Source organism: Periplaneta americana, chromosome 5 (assembly GCF_040183065.1).
Source record: "Periplaneta americana isolate PAMFEO1 chromosome 5, P.americana_PAMFEO1_priV1, whole genome shotgun sequence".
Lineage (NCBI taxonomy): Eukaryota > Metazoa > Arthropoda > Insecta > Blattodea > Blattidae > Periplaneta > Periplaneta americana.
In genome coordinates, this window is record NC_091121.1 from 76,715,772 (window position 1) to 76,739,875 (window position 24,104).

Sequence of the window (24,104 nt, forward strand, 5' to 3'; positions counted from 1 at the left end):
TTTGAAATATTTCATAGCGTGTTTTTGGAAAGCCATTGATTTAATTCCCAATATGCTCAGTCAGTTTAAGAGAACAGCATATTATCACAGTCTAGTATAGACAGTCACGAAGCTTGAGATTATGAGGGTACTAGAAACAATAGACTCTGCAGGTACTACTTCGCATTGTCTGTAATGGGGCGATAGTAGCGATCCTAGTGGTTAGCAACTATCTATGGATGCATATTTACTACGTATTGAGCTTCGTGACTGTATTTATTAGACTGTGATATTATGTTAATAAATGATTAAAGCCCTTTAAATGTACAGAAATTTTATCCGAGCAAATGTAACATTGTAAAACTCCTTTGCAGAACGAAAAGTTACAACATTTGTTCGGATCATATTTGTACACACTTAAAAGTCAAATCTAAATTTTTTTCGTTTATTACCATAATACACTTGTCTCTTAAATTGACCGAGTATATTGGAAATAAAATCATTGGCTTTCCCAAAACACGCTATGAATTATTTTTTATCTCGAAAAGGAAGCAAATACTAGCAAAATTGTATGAAATATGATTTCTTAAAAATATCTCAAATATTATCCCCCTGAAATTAATAACATCACTCACGGTTCAATCTGTAATATCCTACACTTATATATCTGTAACATTATCTTATTTACATACTATTCTCCTTATCGCTTAATTTATAGTTCACAACAGTTCTGATGACTCTAATCTATTATGTTTATTTCATTTCCTGCCGGTCTCGGTGGCGCAAGCGGTAAAGGCACGGAATGTCTATTCACTTGGTCCGAAGGGTTTTTGGTTCCAGTCCCGCCTCGGGCATGAGTGTTGTGTTTGTATTAGGTTAAGGAAAAGAAAAGGAAAACTGTAAAAGTAAACTTCAGAAATATGACCCCTGGCCGTTAAGTTAAAGAAAGGATCCTTGTTTCTTTCTCTCAAGAATCAACATTCTGACTTCTTTCACAGAGGGTTTGCAACTCCTCCTAGGCCGTCGTCTTTTTTCTTTCCCGCCTAGCACCAGTCTAAATGTTTGTGGAACTGTTTTGTTTCACTCGGAATTCGTTACCATATCTTTCAAGTTGTTTCACTTGAGCTCGAGCAATATTTTCTGTTAGGAATAACATTTTAGGTAGATTTACGTGAATGATCGATTGCTGTTGAGAGAAGAAGAGGTTTCTAAATTTCCTTACGTCGTACGTAAGGGGTAGGGGGAATCCTTCATCCATATTCTTCTGAGATTGCGCTGACCTCAATTAGGCGCACTCTCAATCCTCATCAGCTATACTAAGTAAAGATTAATTTTTTGTCCTACAGAATTTATCTGTTATGGTAACTTGTTATTAGAGGAAAAAATTCGTTCCGGCGCCAGGGATCGAAGTCGGTCCTTGGTTATACGTACCAAGCGCTCTAACCACTGACCTACGCCGAAGTTCAATCCAGAGCACCAAATCGAATCCCTCTCCTGTAGTGTTTTTCCCTTTGTGACCTTACTCCATGTTCGACATATATGTTGACCTAATATATTAAGTGCGCTCCTTGTATAATGTCAGTTGACTTACGGTCTTACTAATAAAAACTCTATATACAGACGTTTAACTGTCTTATACTTACACAATGAGTAGCTCGTTTATAAGTCGTATGTAAATTCCTTACTAATAATCACTACATACTACGTCATGTATAACACAGCTTTTACACAGCTACGTCATATTTTCGTCATTACTTCGTTGCGAAAGGTAATAGAATATCTGAGGTTCTCTATTGCATCCGGTAGAGCGCTCTAGTGTGGCGTGATAAGTATCGATAGTACAACTGGCTCTAATCGACTACCACACTATATTTTGGTCAAAGAGTACAAGCTACAGGAATATTGTTCTAATTGTTCTGTGCTCCCTGGTTTGTTCTTCTGTGGTTACAAGGCAACCATTATCATAAAATGACAGTCGATACGAACAGCTGTTGTCTATACCTGTGGAGTAACGGTCAGCGCGTCTGGCCTCGAGACCAGGTGGCCCGGGTTCGAATCCCGGTCGGGGCAAGTTATCTGGTTGACGTTTTTTCCGGGGTTTCCCCTCAACCCAATACGAGCAAATGCTGGGTAACTTTCGGTGCTGGACCCCGGACTCATTTCACCGGCATTATCACCTTCATTTCGTTCAGACGCTAAATAACCTAGACGTTGATACAGCGTCGTAAAATAACTCAACAAAATAAAAAGAAACGAACAGCTGTTAGAGGGGCGGCCATTTTTTCTCTATATACAACGCTTAAACAACGGGTTTCATGTATATAATTACTGCAAAGCAATTCTCAATGTATTGTTACAGTCTGTTTATACATCCATTGCTTATGCATGGTCTCAGCTCTGCATAAGTCTCGTATAAAAGCTATACACGGTTTATTAGTAAGACTGTTAATATATGTTCACCATATATATGTCGAACATGGAGTAAGGCCACAAAGGAAAAAACACTAGAGGAGAAGGATTCGATCCGGTGCTGTGGATTGAACTTCGGCGTAGCTCAGTGGTTAGAGCACTTGGTACGTAGAACCAAGCATCCGGGTTCGATTCCCGGCGCCGGTGCGAATTTTTTTCCTCTAATAACAATTGACTATACTACTAAGGTTTACTGAATATCAAACTTCCTAGCAAGCAGGCCTACCTGCCCTAGACCAATTCCCTCCTCGTGTCGCCACCGGCGATGGAGAATACATACAGTGGAATGATGATGGAATGAATATCGGACAGAATATTGCTGACGTCTGACGTTGGGAAACGGGAGAAAATCGGAGGAAATTCAAACTGTGAACGCTTTCACTTGAGTAATTCGGTCCCGCTTATTGCGGTTAGATGAGAGAACTGTGCACTGCGGAGCGGTTTGGGACTTAACCCGAACATATTGGCGCACAATCTAGTAATTGGAAGTTATGCACCGCCACCTCTCCTAGTCCCGAGGTAGTAATTTTTACAGAAGAATCTCTAACCTCGCAGAAAATGAAGCTAGGCCGGCTAGTCAGGAGGTAGAAGCGCTATCGCAGAGCTAAATCTGTCCGCCACAAATGACACTATGGATTTTACAAAGAACTCACTAGCCTGATAGGGGCTCTAACCCGCACAACTTGCGTGATGTACAGACGTTCTAACCATAGATGTCCAATTGTAACTCGTACAAGGTAATCCCGGCGTAAGCAACCCGCAACGCATATTCTTTAAGGTCGTTTTTCCTATTTCATATGTAAAGTTATTGACCTTAGCAGAGCATATAATAAAAGTGTAATAAAAGTTTCAAGTTCAATCTATAAGATTTATCTATTTTGCAAAAGTTTATTTGCTATAACATTGTATATGAAATATTAACGTTTTCGCCTTTTCGGGATCATCAGATATTGCTAAGAAACACGAAATCTAAACCTTGAACAAATTAAAATGTACATAGTATTATGCATGACAGAATGGACTTTCATGAGTTTTATGTACTTATGTCTTATTAATGAAAAAGGTTTATTTTGAAAAAGATTTCCAGGAAATGTAAATTTGGAAAAAGTCGATATGATTTCTGGTAGGCCCTACATATAACTCATGTTACAAAACACATAAAATAATTAAAATTGACAAAGGTGTTACATATTATATCCTGCATTAAGTCATTAACAGAATTACGAATATCAGCAATTAATAAAATATTGATAAAAAGACTCAATTGTTGAATTTGTGATTAATTACCGGGGAATTATGAGTAGAATGGCGATATAATATCAATCCATTTTAAATTTAAATAACATTTGTTATAAAATCAACAATAGATAGTTGATGGAATTTGATAAAATGTTATGTGTCGTAGTATGTTGCCATGCTGTTACAGTTAATCGTTAATAGTTGTTTAGCAATACATTTGGCTGTTCTTCATTCATCAAATCTTGAATTTATTGATTGCGGGTGAAAAGTACTGCATTCAGATTGTAGCAAACAACATTGTATATTGGTAAAAACATAAGCAGAGCATGCTTGATGTGCAATATCTCCTGGTTCAAAACCTTTTGGACTTCCATGTTCTAGACTCCCTCAAGAAATAATCTGAAGTGTCTTGGATTATTTTGACCAGGCATACTTTTTTAATTTAACTAGTGTTTCCGAGTTGAATTCCATTACTATTGTAATTGTCGATAAACGAGTTTGTTTTTTTTTCACTTGGTTATTTAACGACGCTGTATCAACTACTAGGTTATTTAGCGTCAATGGAATTGGTGATATTGAGATAGTATTTGGCGAGATGAGACGGTAACCATAGGTTACCTGACACTTCCCTAACGGTTAGGAAAACCGTGGAAAATACCCAACCAATAAACAACCCAAGAAGGAATCGAACCCATTCCCGAACGCAACCCCGTAACGGCAGGCAAGCGCCTCAATTGACTGAACTACGCCGGGCAAGCCTTTTGTTGATAGCGCAATAAAACCATCATCTTTATTCATTTCTAAGATACAGAGGTCATGATTTGATATAAAGCAACAAGCCTTTTACAAAACTTGTTACTGACTTTCCTTTCAGTGTTTCCGTAGCAACACAAACTGTTTTAATCAGACATTGTAAATGATATGTCTTTTTTTAGTGAAGTACTTTGGTATGCTACTTTTTGTACAGCTTGCTTCCACATGCTGCACATTATGTGATGTAAACATTACCGTGTCTGGAATTAATAACCCCCTTTCTCTCCTCCCTCTCTTTCCCTGTCTCTCGACGTCTAGATCCAGATGTTCTTTCCTAAGTTTCGATTACTTTCCCGGCTGTCTCTTGACTCGTTCTGTATTTCAACATGTGTTGCGGTTTGTGTAGACCCAACTTTGCGGTCTTGTGCCTTCTTGCTTTAAACTTTCTTCATCCTCTACTTGTCTCCCTTGCAGTCCAATGTCTCAGTGTAGTTTCTACATATTTCTTCTTTCTTAGTGTCGTGGTCTTGTGAACTACAATGCGAGAGGCGATATTTAACACTCGGTCTCAGTTTGGACCTTAATCAATGCCTGTAACCGGTTTATTTTATCTAGATATTGTTTCTAACCATCATGTGGTCTTTTTTAATTTTTAGAACACTGTGTGGTACATACTTCGCAAAAATTAAGCTCTGTTTGTATTTTTAAGTCTCAGTTTTATTTTAATCAGTTACAAAACTGCACAAAATGTTTGGCACCACTCTTACATTGTGTTTTAATAGTTCTTTTTGGCGAAATATGTATTTTGCACAATAACTTTCCTACTTTTTCCTCATGATCAGCTTCTCTTTATTGCATTCCTTTCATTTGTTACATAAGAAATTTTGATTTCGAAGTGGAAGTTGTTTGTCTTTTTTTGTAGCTCTCCCCCATCGAACTGTGTGATTTTGTACAATTCTATCCAAACAGGAGTTCTTTTTATTTGTCTTATTTAACCTCCACTTTTTCTAATGATTTACAATACAAAGGATAGGGAGACCGGCGTCATCCCCAGGTTTAAGTAATCACACATCACCTAATGCAGGCCTGCAGAACTCGCAAAGTAGGGGAACTATGACGTCAGCCTCACTCCACTTCTATTGGGGATGATCAACTTCCGCCCCGAGAATGAATGTTGATGCAGCCGAGCGTAACTAGAACGCCGTGACCACACAGGTAGAAAAGGTGGATGGGATAAAAGATGGAAGGAAAGCAGTCACTCTCAAGAGCTACAGTTCTGCAAGCCTGATCTAATGAAAACGATCGAATACCGAAACCACTGCTGAAATGACCGTGTTTTCAACTCGGACTATTACAATAATAATAATAATAAGAACAAATATACCCTTCTCAACTAATGCCCTCTTCTTCAATCGAGTCGTATTTCAATTGACTTATCAAAGAGCCAATTGCCTAGTCTCCAAAATTCAGACAACTCATTCTCCTATGGTTTCCCAAGCTAAGACAAATATCGAGATGAGCTCTAAAAGAAATGGGGCACGCATCTTCATCCTCTTCCCCACAAAATCTTGGCATTTTTTTTTTCCAAACAGACCTCTTGGAAATATAAATCTTGGCTTGGCTTTCGTATATTACCCTCGGCGCATGGGCGAGTTTACTCGACTTCCTTCCTGCAAAAGGACGCGGTGCCTTTTAATGTTCAGACTTAAATATTCCGGCGTTTCTTCTCCCGATGCTACCATCATGCTCCTCGCGTCTCCTCGAGGTAGTATCAACACTAGGTTATTTAAGCGCGAATGGGATTGGTGATATAAAAATTGTAAGTTATTTGGCGAGACGAGGCCGAGGATTAGCAGTGGGAGTACCTAACATTCGACTTAAAATTGCGAAAAATCTCGGAGGAACACTAGCAATAATGAGCTCAAGACCTCAAGTGATGTCCGACCGCAGCTCTAAATAAGCAGATAATAGCGCTACCGCATGTGGCTGAAAGCTATACTAAAATTGTCTAGGCATTTATACAACATCAGTAGTTACCCATTTTTCATCGTTGTACAGTAAGCCTCATAAATTCCCACTGTTGTGGCTGAGGAGTTAGCGAGTCTAACTCCGAACCCCGCGGTTCCGGGTTCGATTCCCGGTCAGGACGAGTTGCCTGGGTGAGGGTTTTTCGAGGTTTTCCCCTCACTACTATGAATGAATATCAGGTAACTTTATCAGGCGATTGGAACCCCACTCATCTTCGCCACTTCCTTTCCTCCCCCACCATCCTTTCCTCATCATCCCATTTCTGGTTTTTCAGATCACTCTACAGGCGTCCTCCCGAAACTACTGGCTCTCTTGACAGGCCTCCTTTGAATGTAGTTAAGTAACGTTGGATGGCTTCTGCAACGAGTACCCGAGGCGGACCTACTCGGGGAGGAGTTTCGCCTCGGACCGACAGGGGGGCCTTGGGGGAAGTTGCCGAAGCAGGAATGGTATATTTCTGTCAACTGTAGGGACCGGTCGTTAAGGGAGTCATGTGGTTGGATTGGTGCGCGTAGGGGATCTGTGGCATGCAATTCATTCCATATCGAGGGTTAGCGCAATAGATCTCAACAGGTCGCAGTGCTGGGCCATCCTTGCCCCTCTCAGTTAAATTCCAATCATTCCAAGCTTCATAGATACTATACTCCATGTAGTTTCATAAGAACATATTTATTACGTTATTCACCATAATATATATGTTTTTATCAATGCCACCAGGTTCTCATTTGACATTTCTGGTCTCTCCTGACAGTGGCTTGTTTGTAACCCACTTCTGAGTTTGGTGCGCCTGGAAGGCGGAGTTACGCTGCCCCGATAATATTGTGATAGGATGATTGTGAAGTGCAGGAGAGGTCTTAAACCTAAGCCTAATATAATTTCCAAACCATGGACGAACATAGAAACTTTCCCTTTTAAGAGAAAATTTCTATTTTCTAACCGAGAATCGAACCCGGGACTTCATAAACTGTAGTTAGAAGCTCTGTCTACTAGCCCCTAAATAAGTTCAAAATAGGAATGTAATCTGATACTGAACAACTCCGAATAGCGTAAAAGTACAACTTGAGATAAAACAAAGGCGGTCGATATAAATGCGATAATCCTGTAGGATAAAGCTTATCTCGGTGGCGATGTCAACGTGTAAACAATTCCCCCGAGCGAAATCTCCAGAACATTGGAAAGGAAAATGCTTTGCTAGGACCATACGCTTTGTTAGCTGAACTGTTCGACGTAGGCGTGCAGGGAGCCATGTTCCTGTATGTGAGATTTCCCACTTTACCTCTTAGCGGAGCGGAAGGCTAGAGAACAAGGCACAGGCATTGCGATGACGAGAGTGCTGATGAAGTAACAGAGGGAAGGGACTTGGGCCAGGGTAAATTGGTGAAAACTCCAGAAATGTACTGTGAGCATCGTTGTTTCAAGTCATTGTTCTTGTTCCCGAAATGAAACAGTTTGTTGGAATTGGGTTTTTATAACAAAGTTAATATGATTTTTTCCTCAGTAGATTTCTTCACATTCATGTTTTAGGATTTTTAACTAGTTTCAGAACTTACGTCGGTAGATACGGAATACAACGGACTTTTTAGCATTTAACAGAGGCGGTTGAGGACCGCTGGTTTATAAGATTGCTGGGATCAATATAAATGCAAATAAAACCAAAGAAGTAAAAAATAATTAAATTATGAAAAATTTACCGGTACTAAAATAATATTTATTACTACGAGATGAAACAGATTGAGTTATTTACACACTAAGGAGTGTTGTTACAAAAGACGGAGGATCAGATGAAGATATAAAAGAATTGAAACATGAAAGCGAAATTGGCATTTTATGCCTTACTTGAAACTCCTAAGAGGTTTGATAAACATGTAAAATTGCAATATTTTATTAAAATTTAAAGTAAGGTTAAATTCTTCCGATGGCATGCGGAACGTTAGAAATTACACAAAACAAAAAACAAAAATATTAAAGATTTTTAAAAGTCGTCGCAGTCCGTTTTATAGTCAGGCTGTAGGCTAGTTTGCTTGCTGTTCTGGAACTTTGCTCGAGTGTGGATTCCGTGACGGTTTTTTCCGAGGTATTTGCCCAAATATAATACAAATATCAGGTACTCACATGGCGAATTGTTGGCCTCATCTCGAAATATACCATTTTGTTAACGTCAAAATAATTCCGTCAAGCTAAAATAGATGTTACAGCGTTGTACAGTAAAAGACTAGAAAAAGTTCATAGTAGGTCTTTAGCTGACAAGTGGTATTAATTTTCCTGCTGGCAGCCTAATATTACAAACGATTATGTTTTTTATTCGTTCGAAGAATATGCTTATTCGATATCCTCCTAAATATTGGAATTGCCGTAAGGGTAAAGATGAAATTGCAGATAAATTGCGAACTCATATTGATTTCATCTACTGCCTGTGGGAATATGTGCATCTCTTTCCATAATATATTTATTCAATCATTTATTTATTTATTTACTTATTTATTTACGTACTTATTTACTTATTTATTTGCTTACTTATTTACTTACCTATTTACTTATTTATTTACTTATTTACTTAATTATATTGTTACTTATTCACTTACTTATTCATTCATTCATTCATTCATTCATTCATTCATTCATTCATTCATTCTGGTAAAGTTAAGGCCATCAGGCCTTCTCTTCCACACCATCAGAAATACAATACTGCCAATATTTGCTAAAAGAACTTGCAGCAAACAACAAAACAGATCTCTACAAAGTGGATACCTGGTCACTGCTCAATCTATGGAAATGATCAAGGAGACTCCTTGGCTAAGAGTGCAGCCGCACTCTTTCGTGTAACAACTGGGCATGATTTACTCTCCCGTTTTGGGATAATGGAGACATCATCCTGCAAATTACTCTAATACAGAGATGGACCGACATCAATGTTCAGTATGTCCTGGCCTACAGTTACTCACAAAAATGGAGTGCTATTGGGAAGCCAGGAAGATGTTTTTTCTATAAAATAGTTTCTTAATGTTTGTTCACTTGTTTTTTTTTAAGATTAATGATCCTATAATCAATTTACCAGCCATTAGATAAATAAATATATGCTAAGAGATATTGAAATATTATACATAGCCTCGGATCATTTATAAAAAAAAAAATGCGAAAACTTTCACCACGAAGAATAGTATGTTGTTTGATATGGAATGTGTTTGGTGATTCTATATTTTGGTGATGAAAATTTAGATGATTGTATATTGTGGATTTTTAAAGAAAGTACGTCACACAAAAAATCATTGTTGATAAATTTAGTAGATGTCGTTTCCTCTGATTGAGGTTCTGGCTGATATGTACATCTATTATCAGGCAGTACATCTCACTTGACGATGTGTGTCAGAGGAAGAACAATTTGTTTATATGGATCTGACTAGTGTAATATGTAGCTAGTCGGCGATGTATGCAATGGAGAGGGCAAGGAACTGGCCACCCTACTCCATTATCTCCTGGCCTAGTTGTCTCATAATTGGTGTCTTCTTCGTATTAGTTGTGAGGTTCAGACCTGTCTTCGGACAGTTGACTAAACAGTAGTAGATATCGGTGATGATGGAGCATCTATTTTGGGAAGTGTTCTCCAGCAATGAAATTTAACGGATATATTGGATTAATTGCTGTATCATTACGCTTTATAGCCGCCATGAAAATTAGGTTTCGATATTTAAAAGGGGAAGAACAGAAATAAAAGTTGACCACCGTATTGGAAGACCTGTTTCTGTGACCACATCACAAAATGTATTTAAATGTGTTGAAAATATTGGTGGATTCTTGAGCATTGAAACAGATGGCACTCAGCACAAGCTCAGCTGTGTACTGGTACATGCATCAATTTAGTAATAATTGGAGTCGTTACACTTGTAATGGACGCATGTAACACCCTTGTTAATTGCCCTCACATGTTCCAGTTCGAAAACCCATCTACAAGAGTGGAAATGTGAGATCCATAGCGAAGTTCGCTCAATTTCTAAATGCGTGTTTTGTGTCACACAACTTTACACGAGACATTAATGTTGTGTAAGCAGTTCCCATGAAACCATCCATAAATCAATAGCACGAAAATTAAAAAGTATTGCTCTCGCCGCTTCGATAACACACGAAATGCAGAAATATTGCTGTGTCGCTTGTTCTATTTTCTTTGGTTACCCGTCTGGTCTTCTATCTTTCACAATGTTTGTTACTATTCGTTCTATCCTTGTTTATATTTTATGTTCCTATCGTACTTCTCCGTATATTCTTTCTTCTCTTGCTTTCTCCCTATTTCATAGTATCCTTATTTTTATCACCTTATTTCTCACTTTTCTCTTTATTTTAGTCTCCTTTTTATTTCTATGTCTTCTCTTTCACTTAATAACGTCTTTATTTTATATCTTCCTTCCATCCTTTTTAACTGTATACAGCTTTATTTATCTTTTATATCTTTTAATCATTTTCTCTTCCAATCAAATATCTTCTTCTAAATTTACTTCTTTTCCTTTTCTTTCGTCGTTCCATTCTTACTTTACTTTCATTTTTATTTGTATATTACTTATTTTTTTCCCATTATATTTCATTCTCTTCCCTTTTACCGTTGCATTTCTTTTCTTTTATCTTTTTCTCCACTTTGTAATATTTTTATTACATACTTAATTTATTTAATATTCCCTTAGACATTTTATTTCTCTTCATATCTTTACCTTGCTTTTTTGTTCCTGTTTTCGTTCTTTTCATATACTTCTTTTCATCGTTTGTTTTCTTCCCTTTTTCCTCTAATTACATTTTATTTTTTTTCTCCTTATTAATATGGTTTTTCTCTTATTTGTTAATAAATATTTTTATTAGACCGAGGGTTCTTTTAAATTATCTCAGAGATTTTAATGTATAGTTCGTGTCAGCCACTGCCTTTTGTTGTTTTTTGTGCACTGACTGGGCCCTGAACTTGCCGTTATGGGCCCCAAATCTACAACCGTGGCTCATAGATGTGACTATTATAGAGAAGCGTAGTCCACTTCGTTCGTCAGAGAGTATCCAGAGTGCACCACTTGCTGTTTGTCTTCATTAACTCATAATAAATTTTGATGGAAGATTTGTTGGGATGTCATAGGGAAACCAGAGTACTCGAAAAAAAAACGCTGTATTTCCTGGATACGGGCTTGCCCAGCGCGAGTTGTAACCTCAGACAGGATCATTGCTACCCTCACATAAGCCCATCATCGATCCCTATTCTGAACAAGATTAATCTAGTTCCTACCATCATATTCCACCTCCCTCAAATCCATTTTAATATTATCCTCCTATCTACGTCTCTGTCTCCCCAAAGGGATTTTTTAAATCCAGCCTCCCAACTAACACTCTATATGCTACATGCCCTGCCCATCTCAAACGTCTGGATTTAATGTTTCTAATTATGCCAGGCGAAGAATACAATACATGAAATTCTGCGTTGTGTAACTTTCTCCATTTCCCTGTAACCTCATCCCTCTTAGCACCAAATATTTTCCTAAGCATCTTATTCTCAAGCAATTAACCAGTGTTCCTCTCTCAAAGTGAGAGTCCAAGTTTCACAACCATACAGAACAACCGGTAAAATAACTGTTTTATAAATTGTAACTTTAAGCTCTTTTGACAGCAGACTGGATAACGAAAGCTTCTCAACTTAATAACAGGCATGTCCCATATTTATTCTGTGGTTAGTTTCGTCCCAAATGTAATTTATATTTGTTATTGTTGCTCAAAGACATTTTTCCGAGGCTTATTTTGGAGTTACGTAACAAACTGTTTTTATGGTGACGGATTGTTAGCCCTTCACCCAGTTCCCAAGCTAGAGGACCACCCCTTATCGGCTGTCCTCGACTGCTTATTCGCACCTACACTCCATATCTGGAGGCCGTCTCTTCTATGGATTAGGTTATACGTATGTAATTATTAATTCTGGTTATCTTAACCATGATATTCGGTTTCTGCTTTCAATCAATTTCGTTTCCTTTATTTGCTGTAATTTCCAAATGGGGTTACAATCCGTTCTTGCAAAAAATTTGTCGTTTTTTTTCAAGTCCGACCAACTGTATCCCGCTGTTATTCGCATAAATTTCATCTCTGTAGCTTTCAGTCTCAATTTAGTTTTGACTCTAATAGTCAAACTTAAATACCATGTCATTGCGCAAAAATGACCATAATATTGTACAATTTTCTTCTCGTTGGGTGTGAAAATATAGATAATTCCGATATTTAAAAATAATTCCAGTTTTACTATCAGTGACTTTTTCACTCACATATGAATTACTTTTGTATTCTTGCGCACATTTTTGGGTTTGAAAATACTATTGCTTACTCCGATATTAAAAAAATAATTTAAATTTTACTTTCAATATCTGTTTCATTTTCATATGAACCTATTCTTGTACTGTTTTGTGCTTTCGTTGGTTTTGAAAATATTAATCATTTTGATATTAAAAAAAAATTATTGAAATTTTACTATCAATGTCCATTTCATTTTATTATGAAACTTAGTCTCTTAAATATCGTAATTCAATATATTAAATTTAGGGTAAACATTGGTAATTTCGTGGCAGTGGTTATTTCGTGATACTTTTTCTTTGCTCTTTTGTGAACTAACCAATGGCGTTACGAGGTCCAAATTTCCGCCAAGGGATTGCATATGTTGTCCAGTTTCCAGAAACATACAGCTAAGCTTTGTGTGACTATTGTAGTTGCTTCAGTGAGCTTTTATGTTTGGAGAGAGCAAGTTTGCGTCGACTTCTCAGGCGTACAAATTTTGTGGATGTTTGTAATTACATTACACGCTTATTACTAAAGGTAAGCATATGATATTTGGTACAAAGATTTAGTGTATCTTCATGAAATGTTTTTGGAATTTTAGATACATCTATAGTCGCCATATAGGCTTAGCTTTACTGATAGAAATCTTAGCTGTTTGAGGCGAAATTTTGTTGAGCATTAAGTGTTACATTTTATACTATTTAAAAAATTGTATTACAATAGGAATTTTAGAAATCTGAAGACAAGATGTAATAACAAAAAATAAAACGGAGACGCATTGGGTTCAGTGTAGCTTCTGTTTGATTTGTTATCATGCTAAGTGCCAATGATAAGTGCTAGATGACTTACTTGCAAGAATTGTGACAGAAGATAGAACATGGCTCCACCATTTTGGACCGGAGACAGAGGCAGACAATGGAGTGGTATCATGCAAATTCACCAAAGAAATAGAAATTCAAAAGTACACCTTCGGGAGGAAACGTTATGGCTACTGTGTTTTTCGATTCAGAAGGACTCTTGCTTGTGGACATCATGCCACACGGAATCACCATTAATTCTGACGGGTAAGTTATGTTGCAACTCTCAAGAAACTTCAAGTTAGACTGAGTCGTGTTCGACGACATCGGGAGAAGCAGGATGTTCTGCTATTGCACGATAACGCACAGCCATATGTCAGTCACAAGACCACAGACCAGATCAGAAAATTCGGATAGACAACACTGAAACATCCGCCTTACAGTCCTGAACTGGCACCGTGCGATTACCATCTCTTTGGTAAACTGAAGAATCCCTTCGCGGAACGAGGTTAGAAGATGACTCCCTTGTGCACGCTGCTAAAGAGTGGCTCAGACGTGTTGGTCCAAACCTTTACCGTGCTGGTCTACAGGCCCTCGTTCCTAGGTTACGTAAGGCAGTTGAAAGGGACGGGGATTATGTGGAAAAGTGACATTTTGTTCCTTAAGGATGCATCTATATTCTGTGAAAATAGCAAAGCTGTAGGATAAAAATATAATCTTTAAACAAACGTTATGCATTACTTTTGGAGTTGTCCTAGTAGTATAGGCTATAGTAAAGTCCGTGATAAAAGTGTTCACCCTTCCAGGGCAAAGATGATCCCTTTTCAATTTCAATTTTTACTTTGATTTCATTCTTATTATGTGTTGATATGTATTTCTATGTTTTCTTGCTGTGAATATTAGACGGAATTACTATGTTTGAAGTCTTGTAACAATAAATGAGAATTTCATTTGAATTTAATGAATTTTTCCACAATTCGTGTACCTCTCACGAAATTATCAATGCAATATCACGAAATTACCAAGGTTATCACGAAATAACCAATCTTTCAGCTTAAGTTGTAAAAGTGGTTTTTGGCACATATTCAAGAACGTATCCAATCTTTTATGTCTCCAGATTTGTACAGCAAGTTATCGTCTTTTAGATGAAAAAATCGGAATAAGGATATATTTACACATTTGCATTTTAAATTAGTTTTCATGAAATTATCACGAAATTACCAATGTTTACCCTACTTGTTCTATAGTATTTGGTTTCAAATTAATATTTTTTGGGGGGGTTTTAACTCTTATTGCCATTACTTCAGGTTTTGCTATCGAAATTTTGAACTGTAGCCTTTTTGTGATTTCGTTGACCTTGTGATTTACATTTAATTATCACCTGAATCTGGCACTATTAACTGATCATATGCGAATAGTATATTTGATAATCTGTTCGCTCTGATAAATATTAATAAATGTACTCCCTTGTTAACATATTATTATTATTATTATTATTATTATTATTATTATTATTCTGGGAGTTCAGTATTAAAATTGTATAGCTACTTTGTTTTGTCGGTAAATAGGCCCTATGCATTATTGCTTGTGATAATTTGTCTGAAGTAATTATTGATTCTAGTATTATTATTATTATTATTATTATTATTATTATTATTATTATTATTATTATTATTAATTGTTGTATACTTTTTAACCCATTGATCTCTTCCCATCTCGATCTCTTGTTATAACTTATAAGTCTGTCTTAACAAACACTGACACCTCCTAAACATGCGTTTAATATGACTCATAGCCATACTTATAGACAACACTGTACAAACAGAAGACGAGATAAATTTCTCTTCTTTAATGAAAGAGAGTTAAATATCTGTTCCTTGTCCGTTGAATTAGCTTTAACACTAGAACATGAGGTACAGCGGAGGACAAGGAGGATTTTACTCTTTTTTATGCCGGTGTCAAATATATTAGCCTGGGGAGTTACTTAGTTAATATACATTGTAGTCAGAAGATGGTTTATATTGACATAATATGACAAAATATATTTACAGAAGCGTGCAGCCGTGAAGTTTACTACGGTATAATATACAGAATATAATTTCGTGAAAGTTGTATAACAGTCACAAAGAGTTGGTTATTACTGAAATTATCCACTTTTGTTCCTACTTTACTTTTTAATAAATGATATGCTTCTTAATTGTAAACAATTCTGGGAATTTTATAATGAAAAATTTGAAGTTAATTATGTTATTAAACGAAAAGTTGAAGACAAAGTTCATTATGAAATACGCACAAAACGAATTCGCCCTTGTTTTGTTACATGAATAAATAGCTTTATAAGCAAGTAAGTCAAACTTCTAAACTACCCACAAACTTAGTAAATATAATTTAAGGAATTCTTTATTATACAGGATGTTTCAAAAACTAGAAACAAGTTCTTATACACATATATTCGATAACAAATATCTGTTGAGATATGGGTCATGCTGTATTGAACACAAAAGAATGGTGAATGTTTCGAGAGTGGATAACATCCCTCCTCAGAAGTAAACAGAGACTGTAGTAGTAAACAAAGGTCTAGGATACTAACATGTCTATCATTTTACTTGCATTAGTAAGTACTTACAGTATTCAGTGGTGTAAGCTGCCTTTCTGTTTAGGCACGTCGGGGCACCACCCCATTTTCTATGCCTCGTGCGACAATACCTAACTCGGAGGTTTAATGGTTGATGGATTGGTTCAGTATCATGGCCTCCCCGATCACCTGACCTAAATTCTTTGGCTTTCTGGCTTTGGGGACATTTAAAGACATTAGTTTATGCCACACCCATTGACAACGTACAAACGTTATGGGAGCGTACATCCAATGCATGTGAGCAAATCCTACAACAATCAGGTCTGGTTGCAAGAGTTCGTGATTCACTGAGAAGGGCTGAAGTATGTGTAACAATGCGTGGTAACCACATAAAGTACCTATAGCGATTAGAATTCATTCTTTAATAATCGGCACTAATACGAGTAGTAATAAACATAATAAAACCACAATTAGAAGACATTACTAATGACGCACACACAATAGTGACTTTTATTTTGTTAAGCTTAACAATTTGCAGCCTGAGTTATGTTTGTATCCGATAACTCTATAGCTAATAACAAATCTAACAATTACTCGACTTAAATATTGGTAGCAGCAAATAACAAATAATGAGAAATACCATCAATAAATTCAATAAAGTTTTAATAGCCACCATTAAATGTAAATGGTATGATCCATTTGCTGTATTTTGTCTTGGATTATGTTAAAATGATTTGTTTTATTCTGAATAAATATAAATCGTGAGAAAACATTATGGACATTCCATTAGGGAGATTATAACGACTGACATGTTTGTTGAATAAATATAATTGATTTAGAGTTTACATTTCCGAACTGGTTCTCGCTTAACTGTACAAAGGAGGCCGTACTTCTTGATCCTTGCTTTCTTATTTTCTTTCTTCTCTGCTTTCTTCGCTTCCCTTAACTACCTTCCTTTCTGTGCATTTCGTTTTCAGTTTTGTTGTACTTTATTTTTTCTTCATTCTTTTTCATTCTTATTTTTTTCTTCTGCCATTTTCTTTCTTACATTCTCCTCTTTTTTTCTCTTTCGTTCATTCGCTCATTCTTAGTATTTAATTGTTTTCTTTTCTCTATTTTTAACTATGATTTGTCTCTTTCGATCTCACTTTACTAATTTTCTTCTCGCTCTTTTTCCCCCTAGTCTTTATTTTTGGTCAGTTTTAATTTTTTTTTTTTTTTGTACTTTCAATTCAGGAAAAATTCTCTACTGCGTGTTCAATTCAAAGTGTGTCATGGTTAGCTGTAGGCCGTCATGTGGCTAGTCGTTGAGCCTAGAGAATTCAATCTTCCTACACTTCCGCAGAGGCGTATTACTTATGTGCCAGAGAAGTTGCCTAGCAAGTACGGCGTTCATTCTGAAGAGGACTTACCGATACGTACGGTAACACCTGTAGTGGCAGGAATGTGAACTGTTTGGAAACACGTACTGAGGTGAGTTTTTTTCTTACTGTCGGGTTATGGGGAGATGGTTAAGACACTTACGTACAATATTTGTTGACATTAACTTCGACAGTCAACATGGACACGGAGCATTTGATTTGTATTGTGGAATGTTGCCGTACGCAGCCGATGATAACAAATACCCTGCTTACGACTTGCCCGCGCAAAACACAGACCGCCATCTGTTGCTACGACGTTCAAGTTATACAATACACGTTCTCAAGTTCAGATTGAACGCCTTGATTAATAGGCAACTTCTCTGATATAAAAGCTGAAACTCGCTTCAAATCGCTAACTCACAACAGTGACGTCATGACACACTTTGAAATGAACACCCAGTATTGTTGTCGCATATTATAGATGTTTATTCTAAATTATTTGTTACTATTGAAATGCTCCTCCATTTTATGGCTACCAGCGTAATGAATACAGACGAGTTATCTTAGTAGAACGAGTAAAGTTTCCTATGATGAGGTTTTGCCAGGATAAAATGTAGCCCATTGGGAGTCATTCGTTATTGATTTTCGAAGATATTTTCATGCACATTAAAACAGATGTAACTTGGAAAAATGACGAAATGGAGTTGAAACAATGCCCTTTATTAAGTCCTGAATACAACACTGAACAAATCATATCAACTGCAACACAACCATCACCATCGCTGTCACTCTAAAACCATAATTATTATCAACCACCACCATAATCCCAATCAGTACTAACAGCACCATCACCATCATAACCTCAATCATCAATAACACTACCATGATCACCAACATCATAATCATCTAGCCTATTGATCCTTTCTGTCTTACAGGGTGCCCTTGCAATATTTCGACATCATGTATGTTTAAAGTATGAAGAGTACAGGAGAAAAAAATATGAATGTTACATTGCTATTAAGGGTGAGATAATGATCAGTTGAGTACATTAATGCAAAATTTATTGCTGTTCGTATTAAAAATTAAGGAAAAAATGACTGAATCCGTGGTCATAATTCTCCTTTTAGCAGGTCTGGTAAGAACAACAGTAAAGTTTGTAGAAATATATTGAATAAATTACTGACATCACCCTTAACAGTATTGTGACATTCATCTTTTTTCCCCGAGTACTACTCATATATATTATGTAATTAATTAATTTCTCTTAACCATACAAAAATATAATTTAATATTATACTTCGTTCCATAATGTTTGACAGGAGAAGTGAACATTGCCGGAAGAGGAGGAGAGAAGTATAATTGATATTAAACCAATGGCAGAGGTCTCATTCCACGCTTGTCTTGAAGTTGGAGGAGGATAGAACGCTTCAGACCGTCCAACTTCAAGACAAACGCCGAATGAGACCTTTGCCATTGACTGAATAGCAATTATACTTCTCTCCTCCTCTTCCGGCAATGTTTACATCTCCTGTCAGACATTACAGAACGGAGTATAGTTAAGTTCATATGTCTCAATTCTGTCGTTATGTAGAAAACATTGACATTTTTCTTGTTTACGTGCTAAGTTCATCTCACAGTTTGTGTTCAGTACTACAAGACTATTTCGTGAATTGCATATGTATAGTTTCTACTATTATCTTCTCTGTTACTTTCGTTGTCCTGTTCTCAGATCCATACACTGTGACACGGACAGCAATAAATTTATAAAACATAAGATAACTGTATATTTTGACTTCATAACTCTTGATTAAGTAATTCGCACAGATTATGATATACCCTTTCTTTTATTTTTCCATTGCAGTCTGAAGCGCATACAATTTATTTGGCTTGCAGTCCACGTAGACACTTTCTCTCAGCTCCAATTTCCCTCGCAAAGATGCGTTTTCTCTTACTTTTAAGTAGTTTCTTCTCACATCACTCACTCACTCACTCACTCACTCACTCACTCACTCACTCACTCACTCACTCATTCACTATCTGTTCCTACAGAATGAAATATATACTAGATTCATCTGTGATATGCAGTACCGTCATTTCCCGTAACTATGGTCCTAGAACATAACTATGATCCACGATACAACTATTCAAATAACATTGCAGAAGAAACATAGACCGTTCTTAGATAGCTGCAGTGACTTGACTTCAAACTACAGTACAGTAAAAATATAGATAAACGAGGTACTACGTTATGGAGTACAAAATTTGAATGGATCATAGTTGTTTTGCAGGACCATAGTTATGGGAAATGGCGATACTTATATTTGCCGTCATGGGAAAAAATAACATTATTTATTGTATCAGTTGCAGTTATAAGATGTTTTATTATACAGTATCTCTGCCAGTAACTGAACGTTGAGTTTCAAGTAGGGCATCAGAGTATTAAAAAGCAAACAATATATCAGGTTGGTTTCATTCCAATACTCTAGTCACTGCTTGCCTGTGTGTAAGTTGAGAGTTTAGCCATACTTATTCTCACTGATTAGTACAACCTTTTGCTATCTCTCTTCCGTCTCACCGTGAACAGTGACGTTACACAGAGGTGGATATAGGTCTATAGTACGAGATCTTATTGGATATAGTTAGCTTAAATCTTCAGTTCGAGCTTAGCATCATCTTCGCTGTGAGTTTACAAGTACGATCAGGGAATGTTATTTTACTTACATTTTAGTGTTTTTTGTTTCTCAGTTTTCGTATCATAACTAAGCTTCATTTCCTCGAAGATATAACTACAATGTAAGTACGTTTTCATCTTGTATATGTGCTACATAATATAGTCAGAATAATGTTACTTGCTCTGGTATTCTGTTTTGTTTTCAACTGTTACACTTTTGCACTAAATACTTCTCGTAATTCTGAATGGAGCAAATGAAACTTTCAGTGACAAAAGGGACACTTTCGATTAAGAAAATGACGTCACAGCTTCTTGTGCTTCACTTGTTTACAGCATCTTCCTGGTGAAAGATAAATCACAAGCCTTCTTGTTCCATCTACGTGGCTATGGCTCTCAATCCCACTCCGACGCTAGCGACTCCTGGCAGAGAAACAAACAATTAAGATATTGCTCAGGTCTGAAGTCTTAACTGCAGCTCGGGGAAAACGTTACTAATTGCGAAGGCTGCATTACATGTACACTCTCCTGTGAGGTTCTCGTCAGTCTGTAAGCCAACAAGACGTCTGCGAAATTATTTTGCTTACATGTCTTTATTTCAACTTTGTTCGAGCTAAAGAGACAGTTTCTGTGAAGTTAGACGAATAGTTACTGCATAGCTTTTGACGTAAATGTACAGAGTTTCCAGACGTCTCTGATTATAAAGGACAGTCCTGTGTGTAAGAGTAATGTTCCGTGACTCTTGCAATACGTTCATGGAGTGTTGCGATCCCTTATGTTGAATATATACATTATCTGAAATATCTCTTTCATCTGTTTCAACTATCTAGGGTTTGCGGAGTTCGTGATAGCAAAACTGTATCTTGGCGATATACAGGAGCAATCAATAAGTTCCCGGACTGCTTTGAATGTAGGCGACACACAGGACATAGGAAAGGGGGAAGTTATCTAGTACCAGGTAAACGCCTAGAATCTATACTAAATGCATCACTTGAAAGGCAAAGAAGAAGACTAGCCATAATGCGTATATGGAGAGATTTCAAGAAAAATCGCAATAGGTCCTTGACATGTTTGCACAAAATCACGTGTAGAAAGCAAATCAATTCTTAAGGGGACACTATACTGAGATTTTTAAATTCCATAGTTTTAAGAGTTCACAATAATAAAATCAATAACCACATACTTATGAAGTTAGATTGACCGAATTTTGGTATATATGGTTAATAATGACAAAGATACAAAATTTCATCGGTCTATAATAAGTGGTAGGCATTTTATTAATACGTTATTAAAATATTGAATCGCTTTATATAAAATGTCACTTGCGCCTCAAATGACATCATTCTTAACTGATATTCACTTACATGCATCCTTATACAGGGTGATTCGCGAGGATTTACCGTCGCTTACGGAGCCTATTTTCGAAGTCATTCTGAGCAAAAAAATTCCATATAAACATTTGTCCTAATCGCAATATTTTTAAAGTTACATTAATACGAAGTTGTTAGTAAAATACAATCTGATGCAGACTATAGCCTACGCTTTTCATTCTGTCACGTTAGTCACTACAAAAGATATTCTATAAAGAACCATTATGAAATTTAAGTTCATAGCGAATAAATAGGCTATGAACTGAAATTATTGACGCAAAAACATAGAATATGAGTTTTAAAGTAAAATGTTATTGGAGCAAAGATAATGATGGTAATAATAATAATAATAATAATAATAATAATAATAATAATGGTCCTCCAAAAATACCGAACTACAATTCCGCAAGTTAGGAAAAAAGACGAGAACATATTGAAATGGTAAGAGTTGATACAATTTTACAATTTCGTAAGTACTAAAAACAGTGTATGCAACAGAAATATGGAAACAAAGAGCGTAATAAAAGATATGATTATTGGCTGCAGAAATGAGAATTTTGAGGCCTGCAGCGGGCTATTATCTTTTTTAGTTGCTTATTTGACGACGTTGTATCAACTATTGAGTTGAGATGAGATTGGTGAGAGCAAGATGGTATTTGGCGAGATGAAGCTGGGGATCTGCCATAGATTACCTAACATTCGCCTTACGGTTATGGAAAACTTCGGAAAGGACCTAACCAGGTAATAAGTCCAAGCAGGATTCGAACCCACGCCCAACGCAACTCCGAATCGGTAAACAAGCGCCTCAGCCAACTGAGCTATGCCGATGGCGCTATAATCTTCCTGAAAAATGAGACATTCTGAAATACCTCGACATTGATGGCATGACCATTGTTCTTAAAGTGGTTCCAACTGATTAAACAAGTATGAGCCTATAAATAAACATTTGAGGCAAGACGAGATATTGCACGGCTTAGGAGATGGAGAGATCAGTTTTGAAATGCATTAATTGTGGAGACTGAACAGATTTGATAAGACTGATTCCTGGTGTGTGTGTTGCAGTGCTGTTATGACTAGAGTCTTGCGTTTGGTTACTTTGAGTACAAGTTAGGTGTACGTCGATCATACTAGCTTCACTTGGTGCGGAGAGCAAATTTAGAGTTAACAGTTCACGCTACAGTGAAGTATCTACCCACAGACTTCGGTACTGTATATTTAATATCTATTTAATCGTGTACCTGTGTATAAGTCAGTGAAGAACAGAAATAGTATTCATGTTATTCATGTACAAAATACCACTTGGATTTAATAACAATTGTAACGAATTATTTATTTAATGTGAGTTCAATTGCAGTAAAAATAATTTTATGAGGGATAGACAAAACAGGGACACCAGCCACTTTATTTTCAGGTATCAGCACACATGCAATGAGCTGAAATAAAGATATATTTACTGAAATATATTAAGCAATATTATATATCTATGCAATGCAAACACACGGTCTCATAAATGCTCTTGCTCTTCACTCTTCACAATATTAATCTAAAAATCACTTTCGAAATTCTTTCTACGACCGCTTTTGTTAACACTATATATTAGTAGTACTGACATAAAAGAAATCGAAGTCTTGAACAATTTTGAACGGAAAAAAAAATCTTATGCGTCACATAAAATGTTTAGTTGCCATGGCTACCTGTTGCCCGGAATTTATCTACCTCTGATTTTTACAATACGGTAAGTAAAACGCATATAAATACTTTAGATATAATTGTTGTTGTTTAGTCAACTATTCTAAGTAACACCAAAAAGGCATCACTCATGAGGCAACTAGGCAAGGAGATAATGGAGAGTGGCCAGTTCCTTTCTCTCTCCAATATATACATCGCCGATTAGTTACATATTCCACTAGTCAGACTTCAGATGCTTACAAACAATTGTTCTTCCTCTGACACATACTGTCAAGTGAGATGTACTGCCTAATAATAGAATGAATGAATGAATGAAATGCATTTATTGATACAGAATTATACAAACTCATGTACACAAGATCCTTTGCACGAGCCTGTACGGACATTCGTGCTATAACTATGCACAGTTTGAATCTTTAAAGAAAACAAAAATAATACTAATAATAATAAAATCGTAAAACAACAGTTATTATTATTATTATTATTATTATTATTATTATTATTATTATTATTACCGTTATCATTAATTACAATCACAATTACAATTACAACTAATCTATCTTCATACCAAATTAAAAATAATAATAATAATAATAATAACAATAATAATAATAAAATAAATGTAAGTTATAAAAAAAACATACAGTGAAACATACAAACAATTCAATTCCTTATTGAAACTGCAATAAATAATGGAAGTAATAAATATAAAGATAATACATTAAAACATATACACACGCAATAAAGAAACAAACAAGTTCCTGATAATAGATATACATAACAGCCAGAACCTTAATCAGAGGTAAGATATAATTAAAGAATGGAATGAAGAAGAAAACATGCCATCTCAAACTTGAACAAGAAAACATGTCAGCACAAACTTGAAATAAAACAAAT